Genomic DNA, 14,276 nt, shown 5'->3' with positions numbered 1-14,276 from the left:
GGAACTGAATTATATTGACAACCTGTGCACACCATGTAATACTAAATTGTATTTGGCCATATCAGCCGGGGATCCAGAAGTCACAGTCACCAGGGTCACATTGTTTTAGAGTGTGAGTTGCATAACTGCCAGACACAAAAATCCTTGGTAGCATCTTGTAGGCTCTTGGGCTGAAGTTGTCAGTGTCAACACGGTGGATTGCCAGAAATTCTACCCCAGGTAAATAAATTATAAGGTATGTGTCTATATTGTGGTGTTGACACAGCTTACAGAGGATCACAGTTTGTAATGTTTATCTACCAATCATCTTTTCCTGTTTTATTCTCGGGACTTCAGGACCAGACACCCATCTCAGATTTGAGGATTGCTGGGAAAGACAACGGGAGACAACAATCCGTTTATCTTTCCCAGGTTTTTTACCTCCTCTAACACAATATATAGCCCATTAAATCAACATGATGTTTGTGGAGCAGTCTAATCTCCTGGAGAGAAGCTCAATGTTTACTCCTATACTTCTTTAGTGTTTTGTGGGATGTCCTGAATGCTACATTAGAAGAACGGCAGTCTGATGGGAACTTTCAATGGCCCGGTGGATACACATATTGATTTGTTCGTTTTTCCTACAATGATCAGATCTTCATTTAAAGAGTACATCCCAATGTTCACTTGAAGGAAGGTCAGAGTGATGCAACTTTAACTCCATGTCTATGAGTCATGTCGAGATGTTCTCTAAGTAAAGCAATAAGATGTCAATGTATATTACAGTTCCACCATTTAGAGTGGGACACAAAATGATATGACTTGGAAGTTACAGTAACTCTCATGAACATAACAGCCAACGATATTGTATGTACCACAGAGACAGCGGTGGACCGGGTCACCAGTGGATCATCCGATGGACCCAAGTTCTGACACAATATTGAGCCCAGGTGATGCAGCAGAAGACACCAACCCTATTTGAAGTTGATTGGAGCTTGTTGTTAGGAACAATTCTTATGGAGTTATTTGCAAATAACCTATTAAAATGTATCATAAGACCTGTATGCACAATAACAACTTAGTTTAGGATGTAACTAAAACTGGATATGGATATTCTTTCCCTAAACTGATGATGGGTCCTCCGAATCCGGATGGGATTGGGAAGGGAGTGAAGGCCAAGCAAGGGCCCTTTGCAGTTTAGCCAGCACCAGATGGAAGACCATAGTTTGCTTTTCTTATGGGGGCCTCATAATTCTAAGGTTCCTATTACATGGGATGATTGTGAAGCGCTCAAGTGCTCAGTCATCCCAAAGATTATCATTCCTGTGCTTTCACACATGAGCAATAGTTGCCCAGTGAATGGAGGTAGAACACATGAGTGACTCTTCCGGCCACCCGCCGCAATTTAGAATAAACAGGCAGTTGTTCATACGTGAACAAATTCTTCTTCACACGAGTCCATTGTCGTTTTTTTTTTTAAACAATATTTTTACTTATTATTATAATAAACTAATATTAGGATTAACATAGGATCAAGGCAATATATTCTTGTAGGCAAATAGGGTAGGAAAATCATGAGATTCATTGCTTAGACTTTAAACAAATCAAACATTTTTGAAACAAAAACCTGGACAAGTCAACCGGTCAAGCTGTAGTTTTACCCGTCGGGTGTAATTTGGTTTTTAATTCTGCATAAAACCAAGGATTAGCAATAAGAGAACAAATTATCGTTTGTCATTCAATCTTTGGCAGTGACGATTATCACTGGTGTAACTATAGAGGATGCTGGGGATGCGGTTGCACCCGGGCCCACGAGCCTTAGGGGGCCCATATGGCCTCTCTAATCCATGTAGGGAGCCCAGTACTATGAATGAAGCATTATAGTTGGGGGCCCTGTTACAGACTTCGAAATGGGGCCCAGGAGCTTCAAGTTATGTCTCTGACGATCATCATTCAGTTTAGCATGATCCAACAATTAACTGAACCATAACTGTTCCATGTAAAAAGCTTCTCTCGCTCAGAGATATAGAAATCTATGACATTTGACTGTAAGCACTGTGCCCAGTAAGGTACCACGTCCTCTTCATTCTAATGATTGGTGAGGGTCTTCGCTTATATATAATTCTCCACAGTCTCACTGACAGTTTAAGGTGTACCTTTACTTCAATAGAAAACAGCTCTAGGATTATCGGTTACAGATCTCTATGGAGTTGATTGTTCGCAGTAATGGCCACTTTAGGACTTAATATAGAAATGTTAATACGGTAGAAGCTTCCTTGTATGGAAATTCTCCCCATGACTATGGGGTGCAGCATAAAAATCAAGGCCTGGTCATCAGTACTGGACTAGCTGGGGCCAGGATGTCACTGCCAACCACATGGGGTTTTCTTGAGCAACGGAGTGTAGAGTGTACAGAGAATGGTGTGATCGAGGTAAAATATTCTGCGAAAGGGGATACTGTGGATGTAAGCAACTCGTTGAAGAAAGGGTCACAGAGGGGTGTCAAGAATCATTCTGATGGACAGGCGTTTCACAATGAATCAAACTGTATGAAATGCAACACCGGCACTCCAACTAAGGTGCCGGAACGCACAGCTTGTTGTTCCTCAGTACGGAGAGGCTATAACAGTAGATGACCAGTTCCAGCGCTGTCTAAGAGAAACAGAGAGGCGAGACTCTAGTGGACAAAAGAACACAAAAATTGGATAACTGAAACATTGCCAGCGATTAAGCTAGATTTCTGTTGCACTGTACTGATGAAGGGTCAGGATTTGGCACAAGCAGCATGAATTGATGAACCCTTCCTGTCAGCTGGTCAGAAGATGTCAGGATCTCCATATAATTTGCAGCAACTACAAGACGTTTCCTGTCCGCTGTGGCTGATATTCCTGCAGAACGACTTCATCACCAGGTAGAATCCACGCCGTAACATAGATCTAGGCAGAGAATTGGTACAAAGGTGACTAACAGTACAGGGGATTAGACAAGGATGAGGTCAAGCAGAAACTAAAAAAATCAGAAAAATGCCATAACTGACCCCTTACTGGTACAATGGGTGATTTTGCTTGTCCAGATAAGCAGCGTATGTTACATTTGCGATGCCCGGTATCCTGCCTTGTTCATGGATTACCCCCCACTAACCACAGATATATAAACCTCTTTTACTCCATTGATATTATTCATTAACCCATAGAGCGAAGGTCTGTTAACCTCCTACCCCCTGTGTATATTATTTATTAACACAAAGACCACTGATAGAATTACCTCTTTTCCTCCAGGGATATTATTTATTAACCTACAGGGATGTGGCGTTATTAACCTCCTATCCTTCTAAGTTTTATATATTGACCCCCTAAATAAGCTAGATTTATTATCCTCTTATCACGCAGGGATATAATTTATATAGATTTATTAACCTCTAGTCCTGCAGGGGTTTTATTTATTAACACATGAACATTCGCCTCTTATCTACCGGGGATATTATTTATTATGCTACAGATCTAATAGCAGCCTCTTATCCTCCAGGGATATTACATATTAATCCATACAACATATCTACTAACCTCTTATTCATGATGGATGAATAAAACCCTATACCACCAGGGCCCATTTTATTCTTCTCTAAGCCACTATAATCAATGATTATCAGAAGTGTTGACAAAATTTCATATCCACATCAACATATTAAACTATATACAGATAATGCCAAGTGATTGCTTGATAAAAACGAGCCTTAAAAAGTCAGGATATCTTATGAACTTCTTGAAGGATAAGAATAATATGAAAGTAAAAGTGTTCCTGTTTGTTATGGACCCGATCCAAGTGTTTTATGTTTATTGTATGACTCACCGCAATATATCTTGGCAAACCGTTTTCCCCTTTTTGCTCTCAAGAGAGATTATCATCTTAGCACTAGTTATACTAATTCGGTGCGACATGGGAAAACTTTCTGAAAGTTCACACTTTATCTTTCAACAAAAACCCAGAGATCGGACCTCTGACAGCCAGACGTGGCTGGATCTCAGTTCTACTGCAATGCTTCTATAGAATATCATGGCTTCAACTAATTATCTATCTAAAATCAGTCCATCTATGATTCCTGACCTACTCCTCTGACCTGTTTTGGTTGTCTACGGCCACCAGATCCCCTTTTGCTGGATGTTATCCTCGATCACGCCATTGTTGGTATAAACTCCACTCTACATCCTGGCCCTGGCTAGTCTACCACTGATGACCCAACCTCATTGGAAGTCCCTCAGATCGCTGGATTTCCCATCTAATGTGGATTCCCACTGAAAGTGGTCCACAGAAAAATTGTTATGTGATTTTATGCTGCACTCCGGGGTCTCGGGGAGAATTTCTATAAGCTTCAAGTGTGAAAGGCCCGGGGGGCTCTAATCCAGTCATTGTACAGCAATAAGTACGTCACCGAGGCAGAGGAATCAAGTATAATTCCGAAAACTTTTTCACTGAATTGACTGCTAAAACTTCACTTTTTTTTGATTCTTAGGTAAAATTATGGGCTCAATATAAAACGAATTCCTCCTAAGAGTAAATACATTTCCCACCCCCCTATATTGATTCTGTGGTCCTTAATCACCAATGGTGCAGAATCAGACCAAAGCACCTGACATTGTGTGTTGGTTAAACCAGAATGAGTCCCTATCCTTGTGATGGTATAGCAGGACCAGGGTTATTCACTCCCTTTGTTCGACCCGCGCATAAGGGTCTACAGCAGGTATAGCTCTATAACTCGTGGGTAAGCTTATCTATCATCTTAGCCTGGTGGTATAGGAGTTATTTGAAAAGATCACCCACTTGGTTAGATAGCTATTCTATACCCCATTTGCATGCTTTTATACATTGGGTGTAAATTGTGTATGAGTGGTGGTAGCATTGTCACTAGTACACCTAAAATTTCCCAATAGGGATAAAAGTATGTGAATCTGGACTTGGTTACGCATTCGGGGTTTCAGATCCTAAATAGTTTTGTGCATACCAATCAAGATACCCCTTTTCGAGTCCAACCATTCCCAGTAAGTAGGTAATAGACTCCAGGTTTGACAAAATCCAGACTCAATATTTCTCCTTTACTCCTTCTAGATTATTCCTGAAGTACGCTAGTGATGTTCTAATTCTAGACTGAGGTACCCTTAGCTAAATCATACTTTTTCATAGATTAACCTCTGGTTCTTAGAAACTACTTGGTTCTGTATTTGGTTCAACACGTTGTTGTTGTTTTAGCGACTCATCAGGAACCTAAACCTTACTGAACCTTTGAAGTGGACATCTGATAGTTTACTGTCTACAACAACCTGGTTTAAACCCAGTTATTCTATCATTTCTTTTGCAAGTATAGGATAGAAGTTTCCCAGAGATCTAATAATCTTAATAGATAGATTGAAATAGATCTATCTACTTTGAGGAGTCTTAGAGAATGCCTTCAAAGTCCTCCTCATAGAGAGCAATCCCTCTACACTAGGTCCTCACTTGGTCTAATTTAAATACTCTAGGCTAGCTTCTCTACCTGTGAGCAATATCTCAGGATATCTGTTATCCCGGCCAAAACCAAGAGCAACATAGAGCACACAATAGTTAAATAACAAACAGAGGACCTCCAGCCTTGATGAGGAAGAAGAAGGAGGACTCACCTGGCACAAGCGGGGAGACCCCAGTTTAGAGGCCGACCCGCCAACGCCTGAAGTCCTGGCAGGCTCTTAGTTTATAAATCCCCACGTCTCACAGGATATCCAGTGTCTCAGATAGCAACAAAAGGGTCCCACAATCCAAATGAGAAATTGGTATTGAAGTCAATAAGGAATAAAGAAAGTCTCTGCGATCATAAAAAAGACTTGGGCCTCCCTCACACAGGTGTTTTTCAATGCTGTGTTTACTGCGATTTCAGAAGTGCTGGCATGCATTTTTGACAACATCTTGGCTGTCTTTTCAGGCCAGCTGAAGACGCAGCCAAGGATGCTGAAAAAAAAAATCAATACACACCTAGCAGGTGCTATCCAGGTCCCTGCAGCTGCTCTCCAGAGCTCTCAGCACTTGTCATTGCCAACAGATGATCTTTTGCGCCAGTGACGGGGTTTGAAGATTGCTCTGATTGTCTGAGCCCGCTGAGTGTCAGCAGGCTCAGCCAATCACAGCCAGCGCTGAATGCACCAATCACAGTCATTCATTTAATGGCTGTGATTGGTGCATCGAACCCCGACTGTGATTGGCGGAGCCGGCGCTCCTGAACCAATCCGAGGAATCTCTCGCTGGGAGGCAGGGATTTCAATCCCAGTCACTAGCTATAGATGCGTCACATCTGTCTCCTGAGACCTGTGGGAGATTGTGCTGGCTGGACATGTGTGTCTTCAGCCAACCAATCACTCTAGGTCAGTATACATAAAGCTATCTTCCCTGGTGTGGGTGTGGTCAGCCGTCTCTGTTCTCATTCTCTCTCTCTCTGTCGTGTGAACAGCTTCCATGTGTGGTGGCTATAAGAAAAATTAGTTTTGTGTTTGATTGTGTCGCTGGACTTGTTGTTAGTGTAGGGACTAGCGGTATAGCCAGGAGCCACGACGTGGCCTGCTAGCTTCCATATTTTGATCAAACTGTCACCTAATACCTGGCATTTATAGCATTAACATCTGTTGCTAGTGTTTGAATATTGGCTGCTGTATGGTGTGATTATGGCTTTGTCAGCTTACTCTATCCAGTTGTTCCTGTCGGTGGTGGCATGTGTATGAGTCCTATCCAGGGTGAGTTCCTAGGAGCAGCAAGGGCCCAGATCCGAGGACTGCTGGGCCACCATTTATTGGAGCAATGTCCTCGCTCAGGTAGGTCTGTGTCTAACCCTAGTAGAAGATAGGGAGAGGTACTAATCTGTGGTAGTTCACCTGGTGTCCCTTATCCTTCTTGGTAACGTTCGTGTGGGCCAGCTGCTCAGTTGCCCACACGAACATAACAAGATGCTTTGTTGGCTTGTCAAGTGTCCGGCAGCCTGCCTGGAGAGCAGTGGAGTGGACCCTGACGGCGCCAGCTGGGTGAGTATTTTTAACTTTTAGTATCCTTTATTTTTCAGAATAATCAAAAACTTTTTTCACCACTTATTTTAACTTTTTTTTGGTCCCGTATTGAACTTTTGATTGTCTAATCACTTATATCATATACTGCAATACCTCCAAATTGTAGTATATGGTATTTCTGCTGGCATTTTATTAAGACAGGCCACAGACACATTTTAATAGACAGAAATACATGGCAGCCCTGAGAGCCTTCAGAAGGCCCCCCAGCTGCCATGACAACGACCATCACCTCATGAATTGACAGTGGCATTTAAAAGGTTAGCAGCCAAGATCAGCGTGAATGCTGAGCGTGGCTGTTGCGGACAGGTGTCAGCTATCAGAAACAGCTGGCACCTGCAATGTATGGAGCAGGCTTGGCTACCGGCCCTGCTCCATACAAACATGTAGTACACAATGAAGGTTTACAACCTATTAATGATGCCATGTTTCAATCCAGTGGGCTTCCCTGCACCCCATAGGTGAATTACACTGACATCCTGAGCTCCCCCAGCGTTTAAAGCCACACTGCATGTTGCTGATAAATATGAGGATTGGTTAATATTTTGGTCAAAATACACAAGCTCACAAGCCCTCATCAAGGGTCCTTGTTTCCTTGCGAGTTCCAACACTAACATCAATCAAAAATCACAGAAAGGGAAAATAAAAACAGACAAAAAACAAACGAAAATCACACAGAAAGCGGCCGTATATTTACTGACATACTAATAAGAGGGCAGGTCAAAACACCCCATCCTTCAACATGCAGACAGCCAAACTGCTATATGGAGGAGCAATAGCACAGGTTAAGGTACTGATGAACAACCACTCGCAAATCTTCCTTATATTAAGGTGGCTGCTTAGTACTATACTTGCACATTGATAAAGCATATACAGAGTATCAGGCCTCATGGTACATGTAGTGCACCATGCAGGCTTACAACCTACAGCGTTTCTCTGAAAATAAGACCTACCCAAAAATAAGCCCTACCCTGATTTTTTGGGGAGGTTTGAGATATAAGCCAAAAATTAACCCTAGCTGTGTTACAATAAAAAAGAAAGGAATATATTACCTAGCAGGCTTGGTCCACGTCCCTCCCACTGCTCTCCAGATCTTTGCCGCGCTTCTTGCAGTGCTCGACCGCCGACAGAAGATCACTTCTGGGTTAAAGGATTCATAAATGCTGCCTCCACAACGCGACGACTGATTGGCTGAGCAGTGGTCGAAGAACCAATCACAGCCGTCGCATTGTGGAGGCGGGGTTTAAGAATTGGCCAATCAATGCTGCGGCTCATTCAATTCCTAAATGCCACCTCCACAACGCGACGGTTGTGATTGGTTCTTCGACCACTGCATAGATTGGCTGAGCAGTGGTCGAAGAACGAATCACAGCCGTCGCGTTGTGGGGGCGGCATTGATTGGCCAATTCATAAATCCCACTTCCACAACACGATGGTTGTGATTGGTTCTTCGACTGCTGCTCAGCCAATCAATGCATTGGTCGAAGAACCAATCATAGCCATCGCATTCGTTCATCGAGCAATGCATTAATCGGCTGAGCAGCACTCCAGAACCAATCAGAGCCATCGCTTCCTGGAAGCAGGATTTATGAATCCCATAACCAGGAAGTGATCTTCTGTTGGTGGCCGAGGACTGCAGCAGGAGGGATGTGTACTGAGCCTACTAGGTAAGTAAAATAAGACATTCCCCAAAAATAAGACTCAGTGCCTCTTTTGGGGGCAAAAAATAATATAAGACAGGGTTTTATTTTCAGGGAAACACGGTATTAATGACGCCATGTTTCAATCCAGAGGGCTGCCTAGCACCCTGTATATGCCTGGTTGTTTTGCAAGAATAGTATTAAGCGGTCCCCCCTCCTCCCCCACAATATAAGGAAGGTGTGTGAGTGGTTGTTCATCAGCACCTTCACCTCTGCTATTGCTCCTCCATTTAGCAGTCTGCATGTTCAGGGATAGGTAGTGTTTTACCTCTTATTATTAGTATATCAGTATATGGCCGCTTTCTGTGATTTTTTTATGCTGCATATAGACTGAATGATTATTGTTCAGAAAATCGTTCAAACAAGCAAAACAGAACAATAATTGTTCAATTTAAACGCATTGAGCGGCGAACTAGAATCATGCGCTTCGGCTCGTTCACTTGTTGGGCAGTTTAAACACTTATTGTTCAATGCTTCACATAGGAATGTAGAACCCTGAAGGACAAGTGAGCGAGAACTGGACGATTTTCAACAAGAATTGTGCAGTCTAAACAAGGTTGCCCAAGTGCTAACGAGCTGGTGATGATGCCTCCAGCTCCTTTGCTGGGGCAAATGAGAATCGGCCCATGTAAAAGGGGCATTACCTTTCATTGTAATCCTGCCAGTGACGATAATGAAATGATGGCTGCCCCAAAACATTTTTATAAATGATCTGGAGAAGGGAATTGATAGGAAACTGATCAAATTTGCGGATGACACAAAGCTAGGAGGATTAGCTAACACTAGGGAAGAGAGAGAGAGTATTTAAAAAGATCTAGAAAAGCTTGAACAGTGGGCGGCGACTAACAGAATGGGATTTAACAAAAAGAAATGCAAAGTCCTACATCTGGGCAAGAAAAATTAAGAAACACATACAGAATGGGAGGAATTGGGCTAAGCACCAGCACATGTGAAAAAGACTTGGGTATACTAATAGATTATAAACTGAACATGAGTCAACAATGTGATGCAGCAGCCAAAAAGGGAAACACAATTCTGGCATGTATTAAGAGAAGCATAGAGTCTAGATCACGTGAGGTAATTATCCCCCTCTACTCTTCCTTAGTCAGACCTCATCTGGAATACTGTGTCCAGTTCTGGGCACCCCACTTTAAAAAAGATATAGACAAACTGGAGCAAGTTCAGAGAAGAGTTACCAAGATGGTGAGCGGTCTGCAAATCATGTCCTATGAAGAATGGTTAAAGGATCTGGGATTGTTTAGCTTTCAAAAAAGAAGGCTGAGAGGAGACTTAATAGCTGTCTACAAATATCTGAAGGGCTGTCACAGTGCAGAGGGATCAGCCATATTCTCATTTGTACAAGGAAAGATTAGAAGCAATGGGATAAAACTGAAAGGGAGGAGACACAGATTAGATATTAGACATTGAGGGTGATCAATAAGTGGAACAGGTTACCACGGGAGGTGGGGAGTTCTCCTTCAATGGAAGTGTTCAAACAAAGGCTGGACAAATATTTGTCTGTGATGATTTAGTAAATCCTGCACTGAGCAGGGGGTTGGACCCGATGACCCTGGAGGTCCCTTCCAACTCTACCATTCTATGATTCTATCTATGGAAGAGATAGCATCAGCCTATTGTTAGAGTTTCATTTCCCGACAATAGATTCCCGACATTATAGTCCACTTTTTTCAAATGATCACTTTTTACAGCAGTTTCATTCAGTGAATCCTTTGCTGGCAATGAGAGGTGGAGACTAAAATAACATAGTGAAGCACTGATGTAGACGGACCGTATAAGGGTCAGGGTACAGATAATCAACGTTAAGTTTATAGTCAACATGTCGTAAAGGAACAAGCGACTGATCAAATATTATCAGTGACCACACAGAAGGACGCAGAACATAGTCTTATAAACAAAACTAACTGCACTATAGAAGTAAGACAAACGTGGGTGCCGCTCCTGGTCAGGCCAAACTGTTCCGAAGTCCAGTAGTTGCCAGTCCTCCAACGAAGACTGACGTTCAAATATCAGGGTCCCACACTCCGACATCGCCTATATTCCAATTATATACAAGAGTGTCTCAAAAGTATGGAAATACCCACATAGAACGAAAACAGTTGGGTAGAAAAGCTGTAGGGGAATGGCCTTTTAGGTCTTATTACCAACATGACGGCCATTTTGAATGCTGCCTTCTTGGATCCAACTTTAATTTTTCCAGTGGGAAGGTAGGTGTACAATATATCAAACTGGCATAAATTTTCACCAGAAAAACATGTGTGTGCTTCATTTTAACATAACTTTATTAGTTCATTGATTTTTCTTCATTACAGACAATTTGAAGGTTGGCGTAATGGCGTTATCTCAAGCAGAACGTATTCTGATCATCCCTGTGTCAAGTGAACGAGGGCCACGTGTCATTCTAGAAGATTTCAACCAACACCACCCAACCAAACCTCCCATTACGCACAGTGCAGTGGCCAAACCTCTTGCCAAATTCTTGAAACAGCTTCTGTTGCCAATAAACCAAAAGATGGATGACCAAAAACCGCCATGGATGTAGCAACAGCAACCGCTGGCCTCATTCAGCAGGAGCCCACAATGTAGCAATCATCGTCTCTCTCAAGAATGTGGGGTTAGCCTTACCTCCATACAGCAAATTTTGCCGATGCATAACAGGTGTCCTTAAAAATTGCGGATGCAGCAACACCTGACGGAGGACGATAGAATTTGGAGAATGGACGATCCAGATGTCGGATAGAATTTGCCGAATGGGTGACATACCAACTTCAGATAATCCCTAATTTCCCTATCAGGTGCTGTTCAGTGATAAAGCAGATTTGGCAAGAAGTTTGGCAATGGCACTGATGGGAATGTAGCCTGTTTGGGTGATGTTGGTTGCAGTCTGCAGTGATGACATATGTGCTTCATTCACCAACGCCATCATTCACATTGCCTGTGATGAAGAAAAATCACCGTGCAGCCATGAGAATTAATAAAGTTATGTTAAAATGAAGCACACCATTATTTGGTGCAGTTCTCTGCCAGTTTGATAGAACACACACCTACCTTCCTATTTGAAAAATTAGAGTTAAATCCAATATGGCGGTATTCAAAATGGCCGTCATGTTGGCAACATGGCCTAACAAGTTTTCTGCTTCCTCCACAGCTTGTATACAAAATTGGATCCTCATCTGCCAACAGTTTTCATTCTACATGGGTGTTCCCACACTTTTGAAACACCCTGTACAAACAGGTATAGGGTTCCGTTTTTTTAACAACAGGTTCCCTAATTAGCTGAATAACATATCTTCCAAACTAGTAGTCAAATAAAACAATTGCAATACTCCAAATATATTATATATGATTGTACTGTCATTAATATCAGAACTAAGTTCATGACATAGATACAGTACCAGAACCAAGCGCAGTACAGAGATAAATTACCAAGAAAGGTTAGCCCTCACTATATACATTGTACCTGGCAGACAGATGGATGTGGATCTACCTTGCCACACACTGATTTGACTTTGGGCTATCTGGGGTCACAAAAACTGAGGTACCCAAGTTTTCACCAATGGCTGATGCAAACCGATTCCTTAGGCATCCTCCATGGGGAGAAGATGCTTAATATAACAGGAAGTTGCTGGTGGTTGGTGGAAGACCTGATATGGACACGCGTACTGGCCCTGTAAGAGGAGGGATGGACACTCACACCCTATGGGCTGAGAGCAGAGAGTAAGCGGAGGCAGTATGGCACGGGGTAGACTGAGCCCGGCATGCAGGGCAAGAGGAATGGCAATGCCTGACAAGTGTGGTAAGTCAAGAATGGTAACACCCATCATCTCGTTATAAACTATACTCCAATACTAATCAAACACAGAGGCAGAATAAAAATTTACATCCACTGATGTCTTCTTATAGGCAATGGGGAAAATTTGTGAAACTGTCTAAAGAAAATCTGTATTTGTCATCCATAGCAACAGATCTGGTTTTTCAAGAGCCGTGCAAGAAATGAAAGCTGCGCTGTGATTGGTTGCTATAAGCAACAAAGGCAGATTTTCTTTTTGACAGTTTCATAAATAGACCCCATTATCTTTCCTTTTCTTCTCCATCTGACCCAGAGCTCCATGATGCTGTACTATATCAAGCTCTACAGAGCAGAAAGTTCTATGAGAAAAAAAACAGAAAAGATGTTGTATCCAAAGCATGCGGTGTTATTGAAATAAAAATGCCATGGACCGAAAAAAAAAAATTCATCAGACATTACTCAGTTATTGCCCAACCCCTGACCAATCTTACCAAGAAGGGGGCCAAATTGGTAAGATGGTCACCAGGGGCCCTAGAGGCTTCTAGTCGTCTAAAAAGGGCGTTTTCTACTGCCCCGGTGATAGTACAGCCGGATGCGTGGCAACTGTTTTTTATTGAAGTCGATGCGTCCGAGGTGGGGGCAGGGGCGGTATTGTCTCAGGAGGTCAGCGGGAGAGCCAGGTATAGTCCATGTGTGTTCTTCTCACGGACGTTTAATTCGGCGGAACCTAAGTACAACGTGGCGAACCGTGAGTTATTGGCCATCAAGTGGGCTCTAGAAGAGTGGCGACACCATCTTGAAGGGGCTAGACACCCCATTACCATGTACACTGATCACAAGAACCTAGTATATCTCGCCAATGCTAAAAGACTCACAGCTCGGCAGGCCTGGTGGGCTTTATTTTTTGCCGGGCTTAATTTTGCCGTGACATATATCCCGGGAGAGAAGAACGTGAAGTTGGACACCCTGTCACGGAGTTTGGGGGCGCCAGAAAGTGAGACTGACTCCCGAAAATATCTTGACACCTGGGGTGGTGGTGGCAGCTGTAGAATTTAACTTCGTCCCTCAACTACAGAACTGTCAGCAGGACGCCCCTTCTGGGGTGCCGGAGGGCAGATGGCTTTTGCCAGAGACGTCTCAGAGTCATTGAAGAATCTCACTCGTCGGTTTTCGCAGGTCATCCGGGGGTTCAGGGGACTCTGGATCTTTGTTCTAGACACTTCCGGTGGCCGGGCATGTCTCAGGAGATCCGCGGCTTTGTTAAGCAAAGAAATATTCGTTAAGTATAAAAATCCTTCCTGCGCTAACAGAACCTATTTATAATGACATGGTGTGAATATTCCTTCAAAAGGAGACTTACTTTGAAGGAGGGGGTTATGATTTCCAATGTTCCCCCTCCTAGTTCCAACAGATCTTAGCAGCCGCCAAAGATTAATCCTTCAGTCCAGAATTTCTCCTTTTATATTTATTTGAAATCAACCAGACAATGGTATAACCAGTCACCCACAAATTGGTATGACAAGTCCACCAAACAATCGTATAACAACGCGTTTCGGTACAATGTGTACCCTTATCAAGTCATAGAAGCATTAGAAATGGTAGATATATATAGAGGTTTTACCTGTCCAAACCCGGTGTTTGTTGTTCCAAATCCCCTTGGGGGGAGTGGTAGGTAATCGGCGCACTCTCATCGTCATGCAGTGCGACTCCGTT

This window comes from Eleutherodactylus coqui, chromosome 1 (assembly GCF_035609145.1).
Source record: "Eleutherodactylus coqui strain aEleCoq1 chromosome 1, aEleCoq1.hap1, whole genome shotgun sequence".
Lineage (NCBI taxonomy): Eukaryota > Metazoa > Chordata > Amphibia > Anura > Eleutherodactylidae > Eleutherodactylus > Eleutherodactylus coqui.
The sequence above is the reverse complement of the archived record's forward strand: the minus strand, read 5'-3'. Positions refer to the sequence as shown.